A 27,192-nucleotide genomic window follows, 5' to 3' on the forward strand; every position below is an offset into this window, starting at 1 on the left:
ATCAAACCAATCCCCTATATGGTCCCCGAAAGTGAAAACACTTGCATCACAGTAAACAGTATCATAAGATAATGCCACTATCTTCATAACTTAACCTAGGATCACTGGAATATATCATGCATGAACACTGGTGCTAGGCACTCTGGCCTAGGGGCTAAGCTAGCAATCTAGTATGGGGTCAGGCAATGACCGATAAAAAAGCGTCAAAACACGATATATGAAGTTCCTAGCTATGAAGACTAAATAACTAACAGTATCAATTAGTTAAAAGGCCGGAATAAGCTGTTCAGGCTAGCAAATAAGGCATGCAGGGGAACAGCGACACCATAAAATGGCGAGTCAGGTAGTAGCACAGCTCTGCCAGAAAACATGAAATATCTCGAAAAGTATAAGTTACTTTACGGTCAGAGCTTATTTAAACAATACTGGGACCTGGTACTCAACTTTCCAGAAGAAGGCGAGGCTGAAGGTAGCGACATAACGAAGATGCAAGCCGATGAAAAAGCACAAGGGAAAATCCGTCTTAGCAAGGCAAGCTACTAAAAGAAGGATGAGGACGAACGTGACGTCATTTAGCAATGGCGCCCGTTTGTTTACGTTTCGAGTACCAAAAGTAGCCACGGACGAGTATAGCCGTGGAACGGCTCCCCAGCTATTCTCCGCCCCTCCATATCGAAGTGTTAACTCTATATGGGGTGCAGATAGCTATGTGGCGCGTTGATACATGCGTCCCCTGTTGATATACGATGTCTTAAAGGGAAACCTTTAGGATACTCGCTCCAGAAGTTAGAATTCTGTGATAACCTGTGGTTAAATTCTCTGGGAATATCTTAGTAGTTAATATACCCAAGGAAGCTACCAATAAGGAACCTTCCATCAGGATGCCATGGCTATCTCACCCAAAAAAGGCCTATTATAAAAAAAGTGTGCAATGAAAATGACCCTCGGAAAATACATAAGAACCTAAAGAAACTATTAGGTCTAAAGACAGAAATAGTATTGCCTGACATAACTAATGATCCTAAATGCCTAGCAAATGATTTTATTGATTATTTTGAAGAAAAAATAAATCAAATCTGCTCCAGTTTTCACAACATCGGCACAAGCCGCACAACAGAACGGAGGAATACATCAGCAACAGGTGTAAGTAAGCTAAGGGTATTCAAAGAGTTAAGTCAGAGTGATTATATGAGAATAATAAAGAAAGTAAAAAAAACCTACTGCGGAAATGACCCATTTCCAATTAACGATGTAAAAGATGCAGAAAATTTCACCAAATTACAAGAGACCTACCGAAACATGGTAAATATGAGTCTAACACAGGCAGTTTTCCCTGATTGTGAAAAAGTTGCATGCATCAAGCCTGTGTATAAAGAAAAAGGTGATACAGACAATTTAAGTTCATATAGGCCAATATCAAATCTGTCATATTTTTCGAAAATTATTGAAACTGCTGTGCATGAATAAACCTGGAAACATCTGAAAAAATCTAATGCCATACCTGATGATCAATCTGCATACAGAGGAAATTACTCCACAGAAACAACAGTGTTAGCGATTAAAAATGACATAACAGAAATTATAACTAATGGTAAGTGTTGCATGCTTGTGATGCTTGATCTAAGTGCAGCATTTGATACTGTAGAACATACATATCTGATGGAAGACCTTAAAGCTGTGGGCATCGTAGAACGAGCATATGACTGGTTTGTGAGTTATCTCGAAAACCGCAAAGTTAAAGTAGTAATATCAAATGTTGAATCTGAGACAAGAAAACTAACCAAAGGGGTGCCTCAAGGCAGTGTACTAGGTCCTCTCCTGTTTGAAATTTACACGATTGAACTGGCAAATATACTTGAAACTCACAGGGTTAAGTTTAAAATATACGCTGATGATACACAATTCTATTTCCCAATAGAATCAGTTGATGAAGCAAAAAGAAAGATACATGAAATAATGAATGACATTAAGGCTTGGATGTTAACAAAAAAGCTCAAGATAAAAGTGAATGTATTATTTTTGGGAATGAAAAAGATATAAAAAGAATTGAATGCTTCCAAAGAATTGAAATAGGTCAATCGATCATTGACCTAAAGAAATCTGTCAGAAATCTTAGAGCAATCATGGACGATAGACTGACAATGAATGAACACATAAATAATATGGTAAGAAATTGTAACTATCGTATTAGAAACATAGCATATATTAGTAAATACTTAGATGAAAAATCTATGCCCATACTCATTAATCACCACATATTTTCAAGAATTGATTACTGCAACTCACTGTTCTATGGCTTACCAAATTATCAGCTGAAGAAAATTCAGAGAGTACAAAACAGAGCCGCTAGATTAATAAAAGGACTACACAATAGGGAAAGAGTTACCCCTATACTAATTAAATTACACTGGCTGCCGGTAAAGGCGAGAATTGAATACAAGCTACTCTTACTAACGTTTAAGATACTGAACCAAAATGAACCAAAATATCTAAAAGAATGCCTGAACAAACTAGAACTAGAAACAAATGTTACCATAAGACACATGAGTGACAAACATAGGCTATCTGAACCAAGAACAAATAGTAAATTTGGTGAAAGGGCTTTTAGCTACTGTGCGCCTAGACATTATAATAAACTGCCAACTGAAATGAAGGACCTAAAGGGAGCAATTGAATTTAAGAAGAAACTAAAGACATTACTTTTCACAAGATCATATGATTTGGAAGATGCTACAATCAAAGAATTGTATAAGTTATAATGAAAATGTTTCGTTAGATGATTGATATGGACCCGCCCGAGAAGTAGTTCACTCGACTTCAGTGGAGGGTTGGATTTAAACCCAAAACAAGTAAACAAGTAAGTTGGCAGCACGCCGACTGTACTGGTACTGCTGGACTTGCTGGCCGGCAGTGTATCGGCGGTACCTTGTCGGCAATAGTACTGTAGCTGCATGGAAACCTGAATGGTACATTCTCCCCTTCTATTAGAACCTTCTTTCTGGAAAAAGGCTGTCAAATTAGACTTTTTGGGCTCAAGCCATGTCGTCCTGATGGAAGTTCCTAAAGGGTAGCTTCCTTGGGTATATATAACTACGGCGATATTCCCAGAGAATTTACCTTAAGGTACCCAGAATTCTAACTCCTGGAGCGAATATCCCTAATAAAAGAACCAGGGATATCGCGAAATATCAGAGGACGTATTCTTGACACGCCACATAGCAATCTGCACCCCGAACAGAGTTAACACTTCGAAGGGGTCAATTGGCAAGAAAATAAAAACGAGAAAGAAAGGAGAGCCGCTCGCAAGGTATCTCTCCTCTCCCGTTTCGTAAGCGTGCATTGCGCCGCTCACGGCGCCATCTGTATTCCTTTTTGCGTAGCTCAACTCGGTGTTTTTTCCCTGTGTTTCTCGCAATTTTTGGATTATTTCAACTTTATAATGCTTTCTCCAACTTCTGCTTCTGATAAGTTGAGTATTATTTCTTTTATGTATAAATGTAAGCTCTTGGTAATTTTAAAAGTGATTTGATAGTGATATCGTTGTAACGAGCTGTTGCCTACCGGAGGCGTCCTGGACGCTGTCGCTCGCTAGGTATGAGTTATTTAGTTAGCCAGAGCGACGTTCCCGGCTGTTTCGCTTTAATAATTTTAGCTGTTCAGCGTTACATAGGATTTCTTTATATGATGCTTTTAGTATTTCTGTTTTGGCGAAGGATTTGCCGATTCTGGCCTACGCTAGACCTTGTAGGCTAGTCGTTTGGCCCTAGTACTTTCCTGCATGATATTCAGATTTCCGAGTGTTTTAAAATTTTATTGAAGCTTTAGGCAGTTTTATACATTTAAGATTGTTGATTTTCTTCCAAGATAGTATACGAGTGAGTTTCGGTGATTTAGGTAATCGATTCTTTTTGCGCCTAGGCTAGTTGTCTATGGGGCCTTAGTATACTTTCTCACACTCCCCGGTTGCTCTCTTCTCTTTGGAGAAGGTGTGGAATCCCTTTCCCTCTGTTTAAGCCTTGGGCTTAACCCTAATGGTTTATCTGAATTGACTTTAGATACAACTATATTAGGGTGTTTCTGTTCTTTCCTGTTTCCAGTAAGTCTGGCTTCAGGAAGGGGGCAGGACATCAGAGTTCTTAGTCTGAGTCTGTTTCTGTCTAGCTTGTGGTTGAGATTCCCTTGCTAGACTGACAACAGACATAGGAGGCTTAGCCTCCTTAGTTCACTTTCGAAGGTTTCTGTACGAGATGATTCCTTCTTTTTGTGATCTAGCAGACTAGTCCTGTGTTCTTGTTCTCGGTGTGGAGGATGAGATCCTCTTTTCTGTGAAGAACAACGCCTTCCTTGCTTTGGTTCCGAGGAAGTTGGCAAGTATTGCTGGCCTCCCTCCTTGGATCTCCCCTAGGCTAAGATGAGTTTTCTTGGCTGCGGGTGATTCATTATTAGAGCAAGGTTGGCAGGACCCTCTTCTCCCTTCCCCCCTATTTCCTTTGTGATGGCCTAGCCATTGCATTCCTGTCCGTCATTCTACATCTGTACCTAGCATAGGTTAGGATGTGGGGTTGACTCAGTCCCTTGCCGGCCGGCAGTGCGTGCCGGCCGGCAAGGGTCTTCTGCTTTGAGTGCTGCCCGGACCTCCCTTGCTCTCTCATCCATGTTTGTCTGTAGAGCCAGATGGCATTGGTCAGGAAGCCTGAAGTTATATTCTCCCCTTCCTTATGTGCACTCTTTCGGGTTGCCGGGTTATGAAGTAGACTTAAAGTCTCTTATCCCGGCATCCATTCTGTTTTTCTTCTAGTTTTGTACCCTAGCCCGGCTGCCGGCCACTCAGGCCGGCAGCCGGGCAGTCGGAGTTTTCTGGTTCTTTGGGTGCCGGCCGGCATTGGTTGTATACCTTTGCCGGCCGGCTATATATCACACCATTGTCTGCCGGCCGCTACGATTAGTGGCCGGCAGCCGGGTGTGGTTGTTGTTTAGCTGCAACACACCGAGGTTCTGCCGGCTGCTACGTTTGGCGGCCGGCAGCCGGGTGCTATCTTGTGTAGTTGCCGGCTGGCAGTGACTGCCGGCCGGCACACGCATTTGAACCAGCGTTCTTCCACCTTATAGTTTATAAGTAGTATACTTTGGAACTAGTTAAGGTGTGTGCCGGCCGGCACATTACCTTCTATACTGTAGCCATTATTTTTCAGTATAGTACTGTATATACTGTAGGGAGAAAACTATAGTATAGTATTTGTTACAACACTAAGTTTTTCTAACACTTTTGTGTTGTCTTGTACAGACCTTACAGATAAAGAAAGTGAGTTCTTTCTTGTCTACTATCCAGCATTTTAAAATCACTTTTTGGGTGTGAGCTACACCTGTTTCCTCTGGAAATTATTTATTGGTTGCTCTAGAATAGATTAACCATACGATTTTATTATCTGGAAGGTTGCAGCATTTGACTGTGCGGGAAATACAAGTGTGTGTCTTTCCTTTCTAGTTTAGTTATGCTAAGCTATGTATATCCAGTGATACGTAGTTCACTTGATACTCATGGAATTTTCTTCTCTTTACAGGAGGACCTTCCGAAGTGTGGAAGCGTTTTCTGCAATGTCTGCAGCAAGAACTTCTGCGGACATGATTTGTGTAGGAGGCACGCAGCATGCGCAGTCTCCAAAGGTGATCTCCGGTATTGGGACCCGCAGGTATGTACCGTGTGCACAAACCTGATTTCTGAGGCTTTTGATTCCCCTAAGACGGCGGAGTCAAGGGACGCAGCAAGGGAGAAGCTTCGTACCTGGGTAAGGGGCTTTCAGAAGAACACTTCTGGGCCCTATCTTCCAAGTGAGAAGATGAGGGCTTACCTTTTCCCCAAGGCGTCAGCTGAGGCAGTGATTCCCCAGCCTCAAGTGGAGATGCCAGTGGTTCAGATCCCCGTGGATGCTGAAGTCGCGGACGCCCTGCAGGACATCCAATTGGACGATAGGATGTCGGAGGTGTCCGAGCGTTTGGAAGATGACCTTCTGGCAGGAGACCAGGATGAAGAGCAGGCTCCAGACAATGAAGAGGAAGAGGTCGACGAGGTGTCGGCTACTCCGGTTCAGGCCCCTGAACCTATTCCCTCAACAACCTCCTCTCTCCCAGATGAGCTGGGAAAGACCCTTTCCTCCATCGTTGGAATGATCCAACAGATGCAGAGGGAAAATAATGAGAAGGCTGCTGCAATGAAGCTGGAGATGCGGAGACTTGCAGCATCACGTGGTCCCCAGAAGAAGCTCAGCGTGAAAGACCTTCCCTTGTGCTCAGATGCCAACCCTTGGAAGTATGCCGAGCACATGCCTATGACGACGGGAAAAATCGTCATTTCGGAGAAGTTGGGCTCAGTCCCCCTTGAGGAGGTGGAATTCTGGCCCAGAAAGGAGTCGTATCCGGACTGTTATGTCCGTCTGAGGAAGGAACCAGCCTCGAAGGAAGAAACGGAGCCGAAGGAGGTCATAGTTTTTTACCACGCTAAGGCTCAAGCTTTACTGTCAAGCTCGATGAAAGAGAGGGGCTTCACAAACTCAAAGGTACCTGCTTTGAGTAAGAAGCACCCTTCCTTTGTGTCCTCTCCTTCTAGAGCCTTCCCCTTTATGCAGAAAGGGTTTACAGCTGTGCTGAAAGCAGTCGAGGCAGGTAAGCCATGCCCCTCCTTGGAGGAGTGTAAATCTCTGTCTTTGGCCCTACCCATGGACCACAAGGACTGGAAGGACGTCCATCTTACCTTCTCAGTCGGGAAGTTGGAGGCTGATATTGCCGGACGTCAGTTCGGTGAGAACCTCCCCAAGCTGTCTAACTTTCTTTTGCGAAGGGAGCTTGAGACAAAAGAAAGACTTGCTGCCTCAATGTCTCATCAAACGACTCTAGAGACAATGGCAAGTGACCCCAAGGTCCATGAAATGTTCATGGTAGTGGCTAAGACACACCTAGTCACAGTGACGAAGGACCTTTATAGCTTCGTCAGAGCTAGGAGGGCTTGTAGGGAGTTCGTGTTCGCCTCGGCTGCGGTGAGGCACGAGCCAAGGAAGCTAATCTCCTCCAACATTTGGGGCAAAGACCTCTTCCCTAGTGAAGCGGTCAAGGAGGTTGTAGATAAGGCCGCCACGGAGAATAGAAACCTTCTCCAGAAGTGGGGCCTATCTCTCAAGAGAAAGTCTTCCCCGGATGAGGGTCCCCAACCAAAGAGGAAGACTAAGAAGACTAGGCTACCCTCTCGGCCAGCCAAGCCATTCAGACAGCAGCAGCAGCAGCAACTTCCTATGCCTACAGTGCCCCAGATGGTGGCAAAAACCCCTACCACGTACCAGTGGGTACCCCAAGCCGTGTCGACGCAGTCTCCGTCATTTAACCCAGCGTTCGAAGGGCAGTCAACTACCTTTCGGGCGAAGCCTAGAGGAGCAGCCAGAGGTTCATCTAGACGCCCCTCAAGGGGGAGGGGATTCAGGGGTGGTCGTGGTCAAGGAGGCAAGGCCTCAGGGCAACAGCAGTCAATGTGAGATGATACCGGTAGGAGGGAGACTTCAGAATTTTTGGGATCGGTGGACCTTCGATCCCTGGGCCCACAGCCTACTTAAGAATGGACTGGGTTGGAGCTGGTACAGCACTCCACCCCCGTGCCCTCGATTTTCCAACCCTCCACCCCCGTTCTGGAGGAGTACATTCAAGAACTGTTGGAAAAAAGAGTAATCCGAAGGGTAAAGTCCATCAAATTCCAAGGGAGGCTGTTTTGTGTTCCTAAGAAGGACTCAGAAAAACTCAGAGTCATTCTGGACTTGTCGCCACTCAACAAGTTCATAGTGAACTGCAAGTTCAAGATGCTAACACTGCAACACATAAGGACCTTACTGCCCAAGAGGGCATTTACCGTCTCCATAGATTTGTCAGACGCCTATTGGCACGTTCCAATCAATCGTCAACTCTCCCCCTACCTAGGGTTCAAGCTACATCGAAGGCTTTACGCCTTCAGAGCCATGCCATTCGGGCTAAACATAGCCCCAAGGATCTTCACGAAGCTTGTGAGCGTAGCTCTCAAACAATTACGCCTAAAGGGAATCCAGGTGGTAGCCTACCTGGACGACTGGCTGGTGTGGGCAGCATCCAAGACAGAATGTTTGCAAGCTTCCCTACAGGTGATCCAGTTCCTAGAGTATCTAGGCTTCAAGATCAACAGAAAAAAAGTCTCGACTTTCTCCATCTCAAAAGTTCCAGTGGTTGGGAATCCACTGGGACCTAGTGTCACACCAACTCTCCATCCCGGCGAAGAAGAGGAAGGAGATAGCTGGTTCTGTCAAGAGACTTCTGGATTCCGAAAGGATATCAAGACGCGAACAGGAGAGAGTGCTGGGTTCTCTCCAGTTTGCCTCAGTAACAGACCCGGTGCTAAGAGCACAGCTAAAGGATGCAACCGGAGTTTGGAGAAGTTATGCATCAAATGCGCGAAGAGATCTGATAAGACCAGTTCCACTTCGTCTACGTACGCTTCTCAGGCCTTGGTCCCAAGTCAGGCAACTAAAGTAGTCGGTACTTCTTCAGCCACCTCCCCCCTCGTTGACTATTCACACAGACGCCTCGAAGGAGGGGTGGGGAAGTCATTCTCATCGGAGGAAGGCCCAAGGAACTTGGTCCAATCTATTCAAGACATTTCACATAAACTTTCTGGAAGCTATGGCAGTACTCCTTACCTTGAAGAAAGTCTCCCCTCGTCGCTCGATCCACATAAGGTTGGTGCTGGACAGCGAGGTGATTGTGAGATGCTTGAATCGACAAGGATCGAGGTCACCACCACTCAACCAGGTGATGTTGGCCATCTTTCGACTGGCGGAAAAGAAGAAGTGGTACCTGTCGGCAGTTCACCTTCAAGGAGTCCGCAATGTGACAGCGGACGCTCTATCCAGGTTCACACCGATAGAGTCGGAATGGTCCCTAGACGCAGGATCATTCTCCTTCATCTTGAGTCAAGTCCCAGAACTGCAGATAGACCTCTTTGCGACGAAAGACAACAAGAAGTTACCCCTTTATGTGTCCCCGTACAAGGATCCCTTGGCGGAAGCAGTGGACTTGATGTCCCTCGACTGGAACAGATGGTACAGGATTTACCTGTTCCCTCCTCATAACCTTCTATTGAGGGTCCTCAACAAACTGAGATCTTTCAAGGGAGTAGCGGCAATAGTTGCTCACAAGTGGCCGAACAGCGTGTGGTTCCCTCTGGCATTGGAACTACGGCTGAAGTGTCTACCGTTACCAGATCTAGTTCTGACCCAGAGAGTTCAGAAGTCGACTGTCTGCGCTTCATCACAGAAAACCCGGAACCTGCAGCTCATGATTTTCTCTCCCTAGCGGTGAGAAAACGTTTCAGGATTTCGAAAGACAGTATAGACTTCATAGAGGAATATAAGTGCAAATCTACTAGAAGACACTATGAGTCATCATGGAGGAAATGGGTGGCCTTTGTCAAGGCGAAGAATCCGCAAAAGATCTCGACGGACTTCTGCTTATCTTTCTTCATCCATCTCCATGGTCAAGGGTTAGCAGCCAACACAATATCAACGTGTAAATCTGCTTTGACAAGACCCATTTTATATGCCTTCCAGGTCGACCTCTCTAACGATATTTTTAATAAAATTCCGAAAGCCTGTGCTAGGCTCAGACCATCAGCACCTCCAAAGCCCATTTCATGGTCTTTAGATAAAGTTCTTCATTTCGCTTCGCTGTTGAACAATGAAGAGGGTGCTTTAAAGGATTTGACCCAAAAAGTTATTTTCCTATTTGCACTCGCGTCGGGGGCCAGGGTTAGTGAAATTGTAGCCCTCTCGAGAGAGGAGGGTCGTGTTCAGTTCTTGGATGGGGGAGAACTGAACCTGTTTCCGGATCCTACGTTTCTCGCCAAGAACGAGTTACCCACCAACAGGTGGGGTCCCTGGAGAATCTGCCCTCTGAAAGAAGATGCATCTCTATGTCCAATGGAATGCCTAAAGGTCTATCTTCGTAGAACTTCAGACTTCAGGGGTGGTCAACTATTCAGGGGAGAAACATCAGGCTCAAATTTATCAATGAAACAACTTAGGGCGAAAATTACCTATTTTATTCGCAGAGCGGATCCAGACAGTACACCCGCAGGTCACGATCCGAGGAAAGTTGCCTCATCCTTAAATTTCTTTAATTGTATGGATTTCGAACATCTTCGTTCATACACTGGCTGGAAGTCTTCCAGAGTGTTCTTTCGTCACTATACAAAGCAAGTGGAGCAACTGAAGAGGTCTGTGGTAGCAGTCGGTAGTGTCGTTAACCCTGCTGTTTAACTCTGCGAGGAACAGTGGATTTAATTGGGACGATTAATTCCGGGGTGAGTGTGTAGTTACGAACTGTTCTACAAACTAAGTGTTAGGGCACTGGGTTGCCCACTTTGACTGTTCCACATTCAAAGGTGAACCTAGCATAAGTGCAGACATGTGTGCCGAGCGTTTCCAACGCTAATGTATCTGATTAGTAATACAGACTTTTATGATTTTGATACCTCGGTATGTTAAAAGTGGCGCTAATGTTTTTCTTTCAGATAAACATGTTTTCTGTGTACTATCATGCTTATGCTTATTTATTGGTTATCCTCCTCTTATATATATACAGTGAACCCTCGCTACTTCGCGGTTCGACAATCGCGGATTCACCACTTCGCGGGGTTTTCCCATAACCCATATATATATACATATCGCGGATTTTCCGGAAAATTCGAAAATACCGCGAAATCTGAAGACAACCAAATACGATATTTTGTTACCTGTAATTCCATTAATACTGTAATTAGTAATATCTGCTCTTACTGATTGTTCATTGCATTACATATGATATATAATTCAGCACAGAAAGAAATAAAACACAAAAAGAGAATGTGATCATACGATAATTCAGTACGTAGTAAAATTAAATTGAACATGAAACGCAAATCAGATGCAGTCATACCATATTAGAATGGTGTGTACTGTAATGGATGTGCTTCTTTTCCATGAATCTTTTGTATGTATACGTACGTAGTACAGTACTGCATCCAATAATATTCTTTGTTGCAAAAATCACATTTCGAATAAGCGTACGAGAGAGAGAGAGAGAGAGAGAGAGAGAGAGAGAGAGAGAGAGAGAGAGAGAGAGAGAGAGAGAGAGAGAGAGAGCGTAAAATAGCGTACGTAAATTTTTATTATTATTGTTATTATTATTATTATTGTTGTTGTTGTTAATAAAATTATTATTGTTATTATTATTATCATTATTATTATTATTATTACTGTACAGTATTATTATCATTATTTATTATTATTACGGTATTGTACTTAATCTACGTACGTTCATTATGCGCGGGGCATCTTCTATGAGTAACCAACGCATCATAGTACTGTAAGACGGGTTGTGATTGGTTCAAGCGCTGATAGATGACGAATCAGAACTCAAGTTTTGTTATCTAGCCTGTGATTGGTGTTTTGCCCGCATCTTCTACCCGCAGCATCAAAGTTCTCGCGGGGCTGGATCGTTCACTTTCTCTTTCCGCGTATTGCTGAGTAGACGTTCTTAAGTTTGTGAAGTTTAATCTGTGCTGTGTGCGACTGTTTTAAGTTGAACTTTTTGTTGAACTTTCTGTTAAATCCTACTGTACAATGCCTCCCAAGCGTTCTGCTTCTAGTAAGGCTGGTAGTGAGCCTAAACGCCACCGAAGGATGATGACGATAGCTGAGAAGGTTACGCTTCTCGACATGTTAAAAGATGGTAGAAGTTACGCGGCCGCCGGCCGCCATTTTGGCATCAACGAATCCACCGTTCGCTATATCAAAAAGGACGAGGCGAACATTAGAAAGACTGCTGCAATCACCTTTAGCAGATCAGCGAAGCGAGTCGTTACAACGCGTAATAAAACGATCGTACGCATGGAAGGTGCTTTAGCTGTGTGGATTGCCGACTGCCGGAAGAAGAACATAGCGTTGGATACGAACACCATCCAAACAAAGGCTTTGAGCTTATATGAGAATTTTGCTGCAAAGGAACCTAAAGACGACGACGGCAACCATGCTGAAGATGATGATGATGCAGATGATCCTCAACCAGGGACATCCACTGATTCCCAGCCTCAGAAACGTTTTTCCGCATGCAAAGGATGGTTCGCGAAGTTTCAGAAACGCTTCGCCCTGAAAAGCGTTTCCCTGCATGGGGAGTCTGCTTCCGCTGACACTGCCGCTGCTGAAACTTACGTGAACCAGACGTTCAAGAATATTATCGCCGAAGGTGGATACAAGCCGGAACAAGTCTTTAATATGGATGAGACTGGCTTGTTTTGGAAGAGAATGCCGTCGCGAACTTTCCTGTTCAAAGAGGAAGCCAAAGCCTCTGGCTTTAAGGCATTCAAGGATCGCGTTACCCTCGTGATGTGTGGCAATGCTGCTGGATTTTTGTTAAAGCCGGGGCTTATTTATAAGTCGAAAAATCCTCGTGCTTTGAAAAATAAAAATAAGAATCTCCTTCCCGTGTACTGGATGCATAATCAAAAAGCATGGATTACGAAGATGCTGACCTCCAACTGGTTCCACCAGTGTTTCATCCCGCAAGTCCATGAATATCTCTTAGAGAAGGGCTTGCCATTCAAGATCCTTCTCCTTATGGATAACGCTGGTGGACACGCAACTGACCTGTCGCGTGAGGGCGTTCAGGTTGAGTTCCTGCCACCCAACACCACGTCATTAATTCAACCGATGGACCAGGGGGTTATCAGGGCGTTCAAGGCCCTCTACACGAAGAATACCTTGGCGGACCTCGTTGCGTGTGTGGATGCTGCCCAAGATGACGAGGATGAAGATTTCAACTTGAAGGCGTACTGGCGGCAGTACACCATAGCCACGTGCCTGCAGAATATTCAGAAGGCACTTCAAGAGATGAAACCTGCAACCGTGAATGCGAGCTGGAAGAAGCTGTGGCCCGATATTGTTTACGACGACAAGGGATTTACTCCGTCGGAAATCCAACACTCTGCAATACGGAAATCTGTGCAGTTGGCTGCCATAATTGGAGGTGACGGGTTTGGCGACATGACGACTGAAGACGTCGACGAGTTGTTGGACTGCCATTCCCAGCCCCTAACTGACGCAGACCTCGAAGACCTGACGAAATCGGCAAGTGAGGAAGAGAGTGAGGGTACCCAGGAAGAGACCCAAGAAAATGTCGAAGAAACGGGCTTAACATTAGAACGGCTTGCCAAGTTCTGCAACCATATCAAGGAGGCGAAAGAAATGTTACAAGAGTGGGACGAGGATATGGTTCGCTCGATGCAATTCTCCAACAAGGTCGATGACATCATGACTCCCTACAGGATGCTCTTGGATTGAAAAAAGAAGCAGCGGCAACAACTTCCGATCACAATGTTCTTCCAGCCTCGCAAAAAAGAGCCAGTTCCTCCTGCTAGTACGCCTTCGGAAGAAATTGAAGAAGTTTCCCAGGAAGAAGTTGAAGAGGTGTCCCAGGAAAAGACACCTCCGTCTGAAGAGACGTAAAATACTATCATTGACTGCACAGTAGAACACATCATCAGCTTCATCATCATCATTTCTACTGTGCAGCAAATTCATCGCCATCACCATTCAAGTTTTTCTTCAACTTCTTTCGTGGTGAGTACAGTAACAATCTTTATTTTTTACTTTAACCTGTTTTATAGTTTAGTAATGTACGTACTGTATGCATTAAGTTAAAGGGAAGGTTTTAAAAGTCTACATGTTGTAACCTATCATATTTTTTTTGTTTAAAATTTACATTTACGTACGTAAAACAATCTCTCTCTCTCTCTCTCTCTCTCTCTCTCTCTCTCTCTCTCTCTCTCTCTCTCTCTCTCTCTCTCTCTCAAATTGTTTTCCTGCTTTGCTACGTACAAGTACTGTATAATTTATATTTGTAAGGTAACATATTTTGTAAATGCTTTTACTGTAAATACTGTATGTACTGTATCATTATTTATCACTATCATCATGCGCGTTAAATGCCTTGTTTGTTCTGAGCGTGGTTGTTTACTGAGCGTACACGCCGTCGTTTCAGGCGGCGTCATAAAGAAAAAGATTTCATTTGGAAGTCCTAAGAAAAATACGTAAACTAAAACATTGGTAATAAAAAAATCAACATACAGTACTGTATAATCAATATAATCGATGCAAAAACTAACCTATACATATATGTGTACACTAAATGAGTTTGTTTCTTCATTATGATCAGAGATGAACGTAAACAAAACATTGGTTGCCATTTTTTATCGTGCTTTTTAGGTGTTTAGGAAACGCATGATATAAAATCGCCTTTAATATTTGTGCCTGTTTTAGTTTAGGGTGCTGTAGTACATGCATTAAGTGTTCTGTACATTAAAGGGTGGTTTGTTAACAGTACTACGTACAAGGGAAGGTTTTAAAAGTCCGAATATACATGTTAAATAAATAGGTAAATATGATGTCACTACTTCGCGGATTTTCACCTATCGCGCCCGCGTCTGGAACCTATCTACCGCGATAAACGAGGGTTCACTGTATATAATTGTTGTTTAACCTGTTTTATTTATTGTTTGTCAATAAACTAGTTCTTGTGAACCTTGCGTCTCCTTCACCTGTGGCAATTTATTTGAAATAATTTAGCATTACGTTTCTATGTATATTTATCTGGGATAATTCAAATAGATTGTTCCTTTATGCAAGCATTCTTTGCATTGGTTTATGCTTTCCCTTGGCGGGAGGACTCCATGCCCTAAAGGGACGGTGGTGTATATGCAAGTTTTCCTCCTACTCGGATATAAACCTTTGTCCAATCTAGTATTGAATGGGGAACTGGTCGATATTTCATATTGACTCAGTGGTTCTTTACAAACTATGCTTTACATGATATAGGGTGAGACCACTATATTGGCTTGTCTGTTATTCATACATAGGTATATCTACTCTTCGAGACTTTTCCAGAGTCTAGTATAACTCTTCCCTGTAAGGGGCAGGAAGCACTAACATGGTCTATGGTTAGTTGAAAAGATGTATGACGGTAACATCTTAGGTCTCTAGGTCTAGTTGGCCGGGAAATACCTTCGGGGAGTACGGCACGTTTTGAGAATCCACAGATACAGTAATGCTCTGGTATACTTCCATCAGGACGACATGGCTTGAGCCCAAAAAAACGGATTTTGAGCGAAGCGAAAAATCTATTTTTGGGTGAGATGGCCATGTCGTCCTGATGGACCCGCCCTTCCCTTTCTTCTAAAGGGCTGTAGGTCCCCTCCCTACATACAGTATCTGTAGCACCTCGTGTATCGCTACAAGGAATACAGATGACGCCGTGAGCGGCGCAATGCACGCTTATGAAACGCACGCTTACGAAACGGGAGAGGAGAGATACCTTGCGAGCGGCTCTCCTTTCTTTCTCGTTTTTATTTTCTTGCCAATTGACCCCTTTGAAGTGTTAACTCTGTTCGGGGTGCAGATTGCTATGTGGCGTGTCAAGAATACGTCCTCTGATATTTCGCGATATCCCTGGTTCTTTTATTAGGGATATTCGCTCCAGGAGTTAGAATTCTGGGTACCTTAAGGTAAATTCTCTGGGAATATCGCCGTAGTTATATATACCCAAGGAAGCTACCCTTTTGGAACTTCCATCAGGACGACATGGCCATCTCACCCAAAAATAGATTTTTCGCTTCGCTCAAAATCCGTTTTTTACATCCTTAATTACTGTATACATTCACAGTAAGGAGTAGCCTTTTTTCCATGCTATCTCTCTCTCTCTCTCTCTCTAGCTAGCATGCCGGGTATGCCGGCAAGACCTAGCTATGCCGGTTACATGCCGGCTAAACTACTGTATATATTATACACGCAGCCAGTATATCTGCAGTATAGAATATACTGCAGATAGAAAACTACTATATAGTTTATACTAGTAGTTATTTCCAATATATTTTGAATATCCAACACAGGCATTTGCTGAGCCCAATCCTATATTGAATGAATATGATTTCTTCAATATCCTGATTAGAAATCAGTATTAGGATTACCCTACAATATTAAACTCTGCAAGGCAGGAGTAATACACTCCTAACCCTTAAAGGGTGGAGCCTTTTTCCTTGAGTCTCCCTGATCAGGAAACACTATATTTTAATATAGTAGGAAGACTACAGCAAATAGGCTGAGTGGGATATACAAATACCGGTATATGTCTTTATTTTCCTAGTCCAGCTGGCTTCATGCTAGATGGACCATACTGTCATATGCTACTATGAAGGCAGCATAATGACTAGACTACAATACATGATGTACAGTAGCCAGTAAATTGCAATATAGACTTATTGCAATTAGAAAACTACAGTACCATGATACAGTAGTATTTCTGACATGCCTTGGGTACCCTTGTATGAGCATTCTGCTGGTACCGTTCATATATTGAATGAATAGTTTTCTTCAATATTCTGATCGAGAATCAGTCATCCTGACCCCACAGTATTAACATTATTTTGGGACAGTGATTTGATACTTCTCTACCCCTAGGGGTAAGAGTCCTTCTACTTGGAGTTACTCTATAGAGAAATCTCTATGTAGTTAATTCTGAGGGGAGGCAACAGCATTTGCTCACAGGGGTACACAAGTATGTATCTCCTACTATCCCTTTATAGCTTACTATCCTAAGCTACTCTATTGTAAAAGACATTTGCATGTTGATTGTCAAGGAGATAATCCATTGTATACTCATTTGGTTTTCCTTTCTTTACAGGAGGAACACCAGATACCTTGTGCTGCAGTCCTCTGCAAGGCCAAGAGTAAGTATTTTTACGGTCATAATACTTGCAGGTTTCATGCCCCCTGCAATATTATTTCCGGATCCCTACTTTATTGGGACCCACAGGTTTGAAATATATATCGGACATTAATGTCCGAAGGTTTTGAAAATCCCAAGTCTACAGAGACTAGGGATACAGCTCAATATAAATTACGCAACTGCGTGAGAGGCTTTCAAAAGATCTCTCCGGGATCTTTCCTACCTAATGATGGGATGCGTAAGCTACTATTTCCGGAAGCAAGTGAGGAAACAGTAGTGCCTCAGGAGCTAACTACATCCCCTGACGGCCAGAAAACCTTTGGGATTAAGGGCAAGAAATGCCCCAAGGTAGAAGAGGAAAATGTTGCGTCGGAATTTCCTCCGCCTGTGCCGGCTTTAGAGCCATCGATGTCGACATCTTCGTCTTCTACCCCTAATTTGGATAATGTGGTACAATTATGTATCCAACTGAAGAATCAAATAGAGAGCTTTCATAGACAAAACGAAAAGCAGGAAGTAAAACGCAAGATAGATCCTCGTAAAGTTTCTCTTGTCGCTTCCCAGGCGTCAGTCAAACGACCCATGAATCAAGACCTACCAACATGCTCCATAACCAATCCCTGGAGGTTCGCGGAGCAGATGCCGATTTCAAGTGGCAATCTCTGCATCTCAGAGAAAATAGGTGCTGTTCCTTTGGACAAAATTCAATTTTGGCCAAGCTTTGATACTTTCCCTTATTGTTGAGTTCGACTAAAGTACGAACCAAAGTCAAGAAAAGGAACAGAACCAAAGGAGGTCTTGATTCTCGACCATGATAAGGCACAGACTATCCTTTCAGGTAGTCTAAGAAAGGTGGGTTATTCAGAGTCGAAGGTATTCTCACTGAATAACGGACACCCTTCCATTCTTGCTCCTACTTCACTCTCATTCCCCTTTATGGGAAAGGCATTTACTTCTGTTGCCAAAGCGGTAGAGGCGGGTAAGCCATGTCCCACACTCGATGAGTGCAAGCCTTTGTCACCAGCTTTTCCCGGACAGGAAAAGGATTGGAAGGAAGTCTATTTGACATTTTCAGTAGGAAAATTAGACAAGGACGTCGCAAATCGACAATTCAAGGTATGTCTCCCTAAATTGTCTGAGTTGCTCTTGTGTAATGAACAGGAGTCAAAGGAGAGACTTGCGACATCCCTTTCTCTACAAAACTACATAGAGTTGTGTTCAACCTACGAGAGTACCCCAGACATGCTCATGGTCATAGCCAAAATGCATATGGCTATCTTGGTGAAGGACCTTTACGCCTTTATGAAGGCTAGGAGAGCATGTAGAGAGTTTGTGTTCGCTGATGCAACAGTAAAACACGAAACAAGGAAGCTAATATCTTCCAACATCTGGGGTAAAGACCTCTTCCCACACGAGGTCACTAAGGAAGTAATTAAGAACGCCACCATGGAGAACATAGGTCTTCTCCAAAAATGGGGCATTCCTTCAAAGAGAAAATCTTCTGTGGTTGTGGGTCCCCAACCTAAAAAGAAGATTGGAAATGCTGGAAATATCCGGGCTGCTCAACAACATCCCACTATTCCAGTGACCACGATGCTACAGGCAGATGGTCAAAAGTCTAAGCCTACTGACTACTCGAAGCATAAAGACGCTTCGGCTAGGAGGAACTTTCCCTCAGGATCGCAGGACCTTCGATCCTTCGGTCCAAAGCCTATTCAAGATGAGCCATTGATGGGAAACAGAAATGTCCCTACCATCATTTCCTTACCTTCTCCTACAGTTCAAAACCCCCCTGGAGGAGCATACCTGAGAGCTATAGAGCATACAGGTAGTAAGAAAACTTTAGCTCATCGAGTTCCAGGGAAGGCTGCTTCGTGTTCACGAGAAGGACTCAAGATATCAATGAGCCATTCTGAACTTGTCGCCACTCAACAAGTTCATAAAAAACAGCAAGTTCTGAATGTTAATCCTTCTGAACATATGTACCTTGTTCCAATTAAGGGTGTTCATAGTCTTGTCAGACCTGAAAGGTGTCCTTCGGAACCTTCCAGTCAACCACCCCCCTTCCTCCTATCTAGAATTCATGTTACAGAGAGTAACATTCATCCTAAGGAAGATACGTGTTGGACTCACAGTTCTAAGTATCTTCAAAGGATTGACGAACTTAGTCACGTCAAATTCAAGCCTAGAAATAGTTCAGGTATTAATATACCTGATCAAGAGGCTGGAATGGGCAGCACCCGAAATGCCCGGCCAATGTGCATTCAAAGAGATGACCCGGTTCCTGGGACATCACGGATGCAAGATAGGCTTCTAGAAGTCTCGACTTTCTCCAGCTCAGGGGTTTCGATGTTTAAAAAACCATCGAAGCCCTCAGTCACATCAACTCTCCTCTCCTTTGGAAATATAAAAGGGATTTTGACGTAGGAAAAATCTATTTCTGGGCGAAGGACCTGTGCCGCCCAGTGAATAAGCTCCATTTAGCACTTATTCTTACGTAATTTACTGCTAAATATACCAGAGAAAAAATGTAAAGGAGTGCTAGGTTAACTAGCTCGCTCACCTATTGGTGTCGGTATAAAATTGGGCGTATATTTCAGAGGTCCCGCACTATTTAGATTAATCCACGACAGAGAACCCCAATAGAGGAGAGCCGTTCAACCTCACTCGGTACTACTACAATGCATCCGCTCAGAACCCAACTCCTTAGCACCCAAAGTTTGGGGACTCCAAGGGAGAGGAGCTGGGAGGGTTCACTGGGCGGCACAGGTCCTTCGCCCAGAAATAGATTTTTCCTACGTCAAAATCCCTTTTCTGGGCTCGAACCTGTGCCGCCCAGTGAATCTATACAAGAGAAAAATGTCACCAAACTTGCAAAATAAAGGAAAAAACATAAGCGTAAGAGAAAAACAGGATGCTTTAATCAGAGATGAGTACCAAAAAACAATTATAAGGGTATCTTAAATATGAACATAAATCCAATAAGGTAGGTATAATAATGTCGTGAGTGATAATATATACAGATACTCAGGAGCATAAAATTTACAAATATAATAACAGTATTCAGGTGCGCGACCAACGAATACAATAGGGTATAAATGAGGCAGGTAAGAGGGAGAGATAAAGAGTCAAGGCATTAACCTGTGAGTTACTCGTGAGTAACTACGCTCCCTGCGGCTACTGTAGAAAATTTTAGGGCTTCCAAATGTTTAAGGTAGTGTTTCTTGAACACTGACGGTGATTTCCACCCTGTATACCTGGAAAGGTCTGTAAAATTCATGTGGTGAAAGAAGTTCACCGAGGTGGCAACCGCCCTGATATCATGTGCAAGAGGAAAAGAGTCAGGGTTAGCTTGTTTAATAAAATACAAAATTTGTTGCCTGATCCCTTTAATAGTAATGGTACCGCCTTGTTCTCTAACGAATAGAGGCCCCGAGGAGTTAGAGGAGGTCCGGGATAGATAAGACCTAAGAGTAGTGACAGGGCACAGCGACGGATCTTGCGTGAGGGGAACAATTTTCCAGGAGGTCCATCTGTTTTGAGGGTCTTCATTCTTAGCCAAAAAGAATTTGTTAGGAGAAAGAAGGACCTCTCCTGAAGGCAGAAAGTCAATATGACCCGGGTCTCTCGACAAGGCTGCCAATTCAGAAATTCTTGCCCCGGAAGCCAAGCTCACTAGGAAAAATGTTTTCCTGAGAAGGGGCATGTAACCACAAGAACTGTTAATGGTATCAGAAGCCAATTTGAGTACGTCATTAAGGAACCAGGTCACCGGGGTAGGACGAGTAACCGGTTTCAGTCTGGCACAAGCTTTCGGAATTGAAGCTAACAAAGAGTCGGTTAAGTCTATGTTAAAACCCACTAGGAAGATCTTTTTCAGAGCCGATTTAATAGTGGTGATAGTATTGGCTGCCAGACCTGATTCTAATAAAGATCTAAAGAAAGTGACTGTAAGGTTCAAGTTCATACAGTTCACGTCTGAGTCTATTAAAAATTTTGCCAACTTTTTAACTGCAGAGTCATACTGACGGATGGTGGAATCCCGTTTATCCGATTCTAGGAACAAGGTGTTTTGAGGATCAATATTGGCACCATGCATAGCCGCAAACTTCATAAAGTCCATAAAGTTAGGGCGCTCTGAATGTTTGAGAAAGCGTACACAACGCGTGTTTGTACTATCTGAGACAGAACCGGATTGGGTATCGGGCGAGGGTATAATCTCAACTCCCGCAGGAGAGGATACCAGTTGCTCTTGGGCCAGTTGGGTGCAACCAAGGCTACTTGTCCCTTGAAGGATCTCAGTTTGTCTAGAACTTTCAGCAAAAGATTCACCGGGGGAAAGAGATAAATCTTTTCCCAGTTGTCCCAATTCTGTGACATGGCGTCTGTGGCGTAAGCCTGAGGGTCTAGATTGGGAGCCACATATACTCTCAATTTGTGGTTGGATTCCGTGGCGAAGAGGTCCACTTGGAGACCGGGAACCTGAGAGAGAATCCACCGAAATGACTTTAGATCGAGTGAACATTCCGATTCTAGAGGGGAGGTCCGGGACAGGGCGTCTGCCACTACATTCCGGACTCCCGCCAGGTGGACAGCTGAAAGATGCCAACGGTTCGAGGCTGCTAGGGAGAATATGGCTACTAGAACATGGTTCAGAGGCCCTGACTTTGACCCGCCTCTGTTGAGGCAGCGGACCACCACTTCGCTGTCGAGGACCAGACGAAGGTGTTGTTTCTTGGGAAGAGCGAGACGTTTCAGGGTTAGAAGAACTGCCATGGCCTCTAGCACATTGATGTGAAAATGGCGGAACAAGGGAGTCCAAAGACCTTGAACTTTCTTGAGCTGAGAATAGCCGCCCCAACCTGATAGGGATGCGTCTGTGTGAATGATTAATTCCGGAGGCGGAAATCGAAGGGGAACTGACTTTGACAGACTGTTTGCTCTTGTCCAAGGAAGAAGTCTTTCCCGTAGAATGGGAGGAAGGCGGACTTTCCTGTCCCGGAGCTTCTGGTTCGCCCTCGAACGCCAGACACGATTGATATCTTTCAATTTTGCCTTCAGAAGAAGATCCGTCACTGAGGCAAACTGAAGGGACCCCAGAATCTTCTCTTGGAGTCGTCTGGAACTTACTTTGTCTTTGAGAAAGCGTTTGGTGTTCCTTGCAATCTCTAACCTCTTGGGTCTGGGAAGACACAGAGTATGAGATATAAGATCCCATTGCAGGCCGAGCCATTGGAACTTCGATTTTGGAAGAAGACGGGACTTCTTGAAGTTGATCTGGAAGCCTAGAGATTGAAGATAATGGATGACTTTGTGAGTGGCTTTTAGGCAATTTTGGGAGGTGTCTGACCAAATGAGCCAGTCGTCCAGATAGGCTACTACTTGAATCCCTTGATTCCTGAGTTCCTGAACAGCGACTTCTGCTAGCTTTGTGAAGATCCTTGGGGCAATGTTGAGCCCGAAAGGCATCACCTTGAAGGAGTAACTTTTGTCCCCTAAGCGAAAGCCTAGGTACGGACGGAAGTGTCTCGCTATCGGGACGTGATAGTAGGCGTCTGTAAGATCGATAGAGGTGGTGACGGCCCCACGGGGAAGTAAGGTCCGCACCTGCGAGACGGTAAGCATTCGAAACTTGTCGCATTGAATGGACAAGTTGAGAAGGGATAGATCTAGAATCACTCTTCTCTTGTCTGAATCCTTCTTCGGGACACTGAACAGCCGACCTTGAAACTTCAGATGTTTCGTTTCTTGTATGGCGTTCTTTTGTAAAAGATCCTGGACAAATTCGACCAGGTCCGGAGTGGAATGTTGACGAGATTTGTTCGGAGGAGGAGGTCCTTGAATCCAACTCCACCCTAGTCCCTTGGAGATGATACTGAACGCCCAGGGACTGAACCTCCATTTGTTGCGGAAGGCATAGAGCCTCCCCCCTACCTGCTGTACCTCAGTATTGGTTTGAGGAGTTGCCTCCACGTCCGCCTCGGAAGTTCTTTCCTCTGCGAAAGGCTCTTCCCCTGCCTTTGTTCTGGTTAGAGCCACGGTGGTAGCCTCTACCTCTACCATAACTCTGGGAAGAGCTATGAGCCTCGTAGGACTGGTTAAAGGCAGGGGAAGTGGCGGAGGCACCAGAAAGCTGGCTTTTAGGTAGCAGAACGGTGACATAGTCATCCGAAGGAGCCCGAGAGGTGGAAGGCTGTGCAGGGGCAACAGAAGATGGAGGAAGAGGCAGCCGGAAGTTGGATGAAGCACTCTGTTGTTGCCTGAACTGGGTGGAGGTATATGGTCTAAGCTTCTTCCTACCCCGGGCTTGATAATTTGCGGGGTCATACTTGCGTTTAGGGGTCAAACCCCAACGGGCTTTAAGGCTCTGATTAACCCTAGTGGCCTCCGCCAAGACTTCCTCTACGAGATCCTCGGGGAAGAGATTTGAACCCCAACAGGAGGACCGGATGAGTTTATTAGGTTCATGCCTAATCGTCGCCTCAGCTAGAACATGCTTGCGACATCTGCGTTTAGCAGTAGCGAAGTCATACAAGTCATAATACAAAGACTGTAACGTAGCCTTGTTGAGAGACTTAAAAATACTCTCCGTATCGTAAGTCAAGGCTATCGACTCCGTGGATGTGGCCAGGTTTAGAGTACGGCCCACACGTAGGCGGGAATCATATTCCTGTTTAATGAGGGATTCCGGGAGACGGGGAAGCTTATCACTAAACAAGACTGAGGCACAGTCTGCTGCAAGCTTGCCAGAGGTAAAGGTGGTATGGACGTTGTCCCAACACTCAATACCTGAGGGAAGAAGGAGGGAGATTGGATCCACCTCTCGGATGGGAGGCAAGGGCTTCTCCTCCAGAGCATATTGAAAGGTAAGCTCTGCCACCTTATTGACGCATGGAGTCAAGGTGGTCTTGTCCATTAAGAACATCGTAAAGGAGCTTTTATAAGGCGTCAGCATGGTGTTAGTGCAGCCGATGTCATTAAAAAATCTGGCCCAAACAGATTGGGCTTGCTCCTTCGGGAAGATGACCGTCTCTTTGGGGACCTTGTCTAATCGGACTAAAGCTTCCTCGGTAAGTCTGGCATAACCATGAAATGGAAATGCCAGACCCGGAGGAAAGAATTCAAAGTCCTCTAGAGGACGAGTGCCAAGGCCCTCCAGAGTCAACATTCCGTCTGAGAACGGGGAATGAAGAGCCATCCGCCAGGGGTTGTTCTTGGCAAACGGCGGGAGCTTAGAGGCATCCGGTATGAGAGAGCTTTGGACTCTCTCCGGAGCTCCTTGCTCTAAAGCCCCAATTCTCTGACCGAAGTTAGAGAACATCGTGTCCATCCTCGACTGCATCTCCGAAACCAACTTTGCCTGCATCTCCGACACGATGCGAAGCATAGCTGATTCGGAAAGGCCCGGGCTAGCAGCAGGAGGGGCGGAAGGAACTCCCGGGTCGTGAGACTTAGAGGAGGAACCAGAGGTCTTTGAAGACGGGTTCGTACCATGTTTAGAGCCATGAGAAGTCTTGTGAGGCTTGCGAGCTTTGGGTAAGGTCCTTGAAGTAGACTTATCCTTAGGGGGAACCGGGTATGAACGTTGAGACGAATCACGGTCCCCAGAAAATCCAAGAAAGGAAGAGCGATCAGAAGAAGAAGAAAGAGCGGGGCTGAGGATAGGAATCTCAGCGCCGGACACACCTGCCTCACTTACCACCCTACCTGTATCCGGCTCGTCTAGCAACATTGGTTCGACGTCCAGGTTCATGGAGGCAACATTGTCCTCCAGACCTCCGGGGGCGTCCGATGGATCTTGCTCTGGGTCGATGAGACCCGTTATAGTGGCATCAATGTGGGCAATGATGGGAGCTGCCACATGCCTAGCCACAGCAGCTGAAGACTTGGCGTTGGGGTAAACCATGGTGCAGTAGTCCTCAGATAGGACGTACGGCCGCTTAGACTTTACATTCCGGGCAAACCCACCAACCCACACCTTCAGTGTGGCCCGAGCCGCAGACTTTTGCTCCGGGGATGCCTGAAATAATAGTGGGAATTATAAAAGGGAGACTCCCAATGGTCCTTCAAGACCATAGATATCTTACTAATAATAAAAAAAATAAGAAGGCAATATAGCCAACGGGACTCACCGAGTCAGATCCAAGGGTAGTGATGAGGTCGAAGCAAATCACACAGTTATCCGGGTGCCATACCACAACGTCTTCCAGTTGAACCCCACAAGGGGCGTGAGATCGGCAGACGGAGTGGCCACAAGGCTGGTGCAGAACAGCTGCACAGGCCGGCGTCAGACAATGCACCATCTGTAAAAAGAATAGTATATGAGAAACTGTAATTCTCTTAAGTAGCCGGGCCTAACATAGGTCTAACACAAGATTAGAGCTTAACTGTACTATTCTTTAAGTGGCCTAACATAGGTCTAACACAAGAATAGAGCTTAACTGTACTATTCTTTTAAGTAGGGGCGGGTCCGGAGGACCCGGGCCTAACATAGGTCTAACACAAGATTAGAGCTTAACTGTACTAGTCTTTAAGTAGGGGCGGGTCCGGAGGACCCGGGCCTAACATAGGTCTAACACAAGATTAGAGCTTAACTGTACTTTTTTTTTTTTTTTTTTTTTTTTTTTTTTTTTTTTTTTAAATAGGGGCGGGTCCGGAGGACCCGCGCCTAACATAGGTCTAACGCAAGGTTAGAGCTTAACTGTAATAGTCTTACATAGGGGCGGGACCGGAGGTCCCGGGCCTAAACATAAGTCTAACTTGAAACTAAAGTATAGCCATCCATTCCGGTCAAGCCGGGAGCATAAAAAAGGATGCAATAACAAGGAATTAAGACACATAGTGTCTGATTTCCCGGGGTGGGGTAGACCCCGGGCCGGGAAATAAAGGTATATTCAATACCAATTCCTTTAGGGACTCCGGGGTAGTGATCTGTCATATATAATCATCATAGGAAATGTTATAAAATAATAGGGGGGCGGAACTGTAACTAAGAACTGCCAATCGAACCCGGAGGGTTTCGTATAACATAAGCCAGAATGAAAAGTGAATATAAAATAGGGTACACCGGGATCCAACTCTGTAGACCGGTGGCCAACCAGACTAGACAGAGACTAAACCGCCGGGCCACCCGGAGGACAAAGTCCATAAACACTTAACTACCCCCTCTAAAAGGAGGGAAGGCAACGGTCCCTTAGTGGAGGGGGGAGAAGCCTAGCCTCCCACCTAGCTAGAGGGGGAGCGTGGGGGAGGATCACGTGATACGAGGCAGCAGGGCTACCAACTGACGATCCCCAACCAGACAGATCAAACGGAGTAATGGCACAAATATTCATTATAATAATAATAATAGCGTTAAATATATGAATAAACACATAGAAAATTTTTGGGCAAGGCATGCAACATAAATAATTAAATCACAAAAGACACACCTGATGGCTAAAATAACATTGCCGCCTTAGCACGGTCGGCAGCCATAGCGATACGTAAATGATATCGGCCCAAAAATTGAACCACGAGGATTCTAAACGCTAAATAATGAATATTCACAATAACAAATAATATTTGATAATAAAAATAATACACATAGTAACACCGCAAGTGAAAATTAAAAGCTCTCAAAAACAGGAGTACCAACTGTAGTGAAATCAAGCAAGATCGGTATGAACGAAGAGAATAACTCCTATAATATAAATATTAAACGATCTAGGTTGCTCAAAACACAGTAAAATCCAGCTTGGTACTTAACTTAGACGGTGTCTCCTGGGAAACCGACGAAGAAGCCATAATTCACTAGAAAATATCCAAAATCGAGAGCACCAGAAAAATGCGGGTTACTTTGATCGTTGTGCTAAAAGGAGTTGAGTTCTGAGCGGATGCATTGTAGTAGTACCGAGTGAGGTTGAACGGCTCTCCTCTATTGGGGTTCTCTGTCGTGGATTAATCTAAATAGTGCGGGACCTCTGAAATATACGCCCAATTTTATACCGACACCAATAGGTGAGCGAGCTAGTTAACCTAGCACTCCTTTACATTTTTTCTCTGGTATATTTAGCAGTAAATTACCTAAGAATAAGTGCTAAATGGAGCTTATTCACTGGGCGGCACAGGTTCGAGCCCAGAAAAGGAGCTCGTGAGGTCTGTCAAGAGACTCAGGTATTCAGTCAGAATACCAAAACACCAACAGGAAAAAGCGCTTAACTTTCCCCAGTTCGCTATAGTGACAGACCTGGTGCTAAGGGCACACCGGAAAGATGCGTTAAGAGCTTGGAGAAAACACGCATCAAACGCTTGAAGAGATAAAAAAAAGACTGAGATCGGTCCCTCTTTAATCGCTTCTCTAACAGAAATTAGAGCACGAAAGTCCCAAGA

The sequence above is a fragment of the Palaemon carinicauda genome, chromosome 1 (genome assembly GCF_036898095.1).
Source record: "Palaemon carinicauda isolate YSFRI2023 chromosome 1, ASM3689809v2, whole genome shotgun sequence".
NCBI classification, from domain to species: domain Eukaryota; kingdom Metazoa; phylum Arthropoda; class Malacostraca; order Decapoda; family Palaemonidae; genus Palaemon; species Palaemon carinicauda.